Below are 2206 nucleotides of genomic sequence, written 5' to 3'. Positions count from 1 at the left end.
ATCCCTGCTGCTCCCAGCCCTGTCCCTGCTGCTCCCACCCCGTCCCTGCTGCTCCCAGCCCTGTCCCTGCTGCTCCCAGCCCTGTCCCTGCTCCCAGCCCTGTCCCTGCAGCTCCCACCCCATCCCTGTCCCTGCTCCATCCCCAGCTCCTCTCTGAACCCCTTTCCAAAGCACTGGAAGCTGCTGGTTCATCCCTGGGATGGCTGGGACAGGGTGGCACGGTGCCCAGGCAGCCAGACAAGGGGCACATCGTTCATTCCCAATTAAAAGACTTTCCCAAAACCTGGGAAAGGTTTTGGGGCAGAGCAGGCTCTGCTTGGAGCAGCGGTGACTCAGGGAGGAGTTTTGTGGGGGATCCCAGTACAAACTGGTGTCACTTGGTGGGGACAAGACATCCAGGCCAGGGGCACACAGGACACTGAATTTTGAGGAGGTTGGAGCCTCTCTGGCTATTCCAGAGCATGGGATTTAAATCTGACCTGGCCCTGCCCGGTGTGGGCTCCCTTTGGGTGATGCTTTTCTCCCCTTCATCCCCAGGTCCTGCTTTCTTCATGGAAATCAGGAATGTCCAGGCCTGGGGAGCTCTGGGTGCCTGTGCAGCCTTGAGAGAGCCTGGTGCAATTATTGATCAGGTAATTTAGGTCAGCCTCAGCCGTTCTGCAGAGGATCAATCACCCCAGCCCGGCTCGGTGCAGCTTTAATCAGCGTGACAAAAGCTCAGCTGAGGGGGAGTTGGAGCTTGGCTTTGCCCTAGATATGTTTTTTATTTCCCTTTATCTCCTGCTCTGCTCCTGTTGGTGAAACGGGGAGGAGCTGGAGCAGGAAAACACTTGGAGTTTCTTGGTGCCACAGCTCTGGATGGGCAGGGAATGTTTAGAGAGTCCTGATATGAATCCCAGTTACAGCACGAGGAGAGTTGGATTCTTAAAAGAAAAATACCTTATTTTTTTAAAAACAATTCTCCTCTTTGTGCTGCTGGAGGCTGGAAAGGCCATCTGTGTGTGCTCTGCAGGACCAGATCTGGGAATCCCCAAACCCGGGGCCATGTCCCCACAACTGGGGCTGTGTCCCCAAACCCGGGGCTGTGTCCCCACACCCGGAGCTGTGTCCCCACAACTGGGGCTGTGTCCCCACACCTGGAGCTGTGTCCCCAAACCCAGAGCTGTGTCCCCACACCCGGGGCTGTGTCCCCACACCCCATTCAGCACCAGGAGGTGTCTGGGCCTCCAGGAAATCTCTGCTGCTGCACTTGAGCGGCCTCCAGCAAGTGAGGCAAACAGAGGTTATGGTCCAGGTGTAAATAGGAGTATCTCCAGCCTTTATCTAATCCAAGTTACATTTTTATCTTTACTGCCACTGCTGTTTAAATGTTTGCACTGCTTTTTTACCTGGTGAAATGTAAGAGGGGCCATAAATCCGAGGCGCATTTCCACTGCAGCGGTTTCAGTGCTGCATTTGCTCTCCCAATTAATGCCAGCCTCGGTTCCTGGGGTGAGCAAACAGCCCCACACGGGCCAGGGCCACCAGCGGGCTGCTGCTGAGGGGGACATGCCTCAGCAATGGTTATTTACCCATGCCAGGCACATTTAGCCCCACTGTCTCCAGTTAAATCCCATTACCCAGCAGCAGGAGCGGAGCTCTCTGCAGGCCCCCGGCTGCTCGCCAGGTTGCAGGTCTAAAATGAGAAATTTTAGTCCCAGAAATGCCCTGGAGGCTGCGAGCAGAAGCACAAAAAGCCCTGTGGGAAGGCTGGGGAGGCGTGTGGGGCTGCAGCAGCCACACCAGGCACGGGAGAGATTTCCAGCTGGGAAAGGAGCAACCCTGGAGGAGAGTGGGATCCCAGGCTCCCAGCGCCCCTCTCTGGGATTGTCCATCTCAGTTATCAGCCCTAAAATGGCTTTTCTCCCTCCCAAGGACTCAGGGGATGGAGCTCAGGTGTTTGCCCACGCAGCCAGACAGGGTTTGGGGTGAAAGTGCAGCCCAGGAGGGTGAGATTCCCAGATTCCCAGTTCCCTCTGAAAGCCCTTGTGATAAACAGGGTTTCGTTTCTCACAGCCCCACAGGCGGATGGATCCTCCCCCTGCCCTGCTGCACTCCTTCCCCCTGTTCTGAGCACGCGGGGAAGGGCTGGGCTGGCTCCCCATAAACCCCAGGGCACGGCTGCTGTTTGTCCGTGTCAGGGTCAATGCCACGGGGACAAATTCCA

Source organism: Geospiza fortis, unplaced genomic scaffold, assembly GCF_000277835.1.
Source record: "Geospiza fortis unplaced genomic scaffold, GeoFor_1.0 scaffold662, whole genome shotgun sequence".
In the NCBI taxonomy this organism is placed as follows: domain Eukaryota; kingdom Metazoa; phylum Chordata; class Aves; order Passeriformes; family Thraupidae; genus Geospiza; species Geospiza fortis.
The sequence above is the reverse complement of the archived record's forward strand: the minus strand, read 5'-3'. Positions refer to the sequence as shown.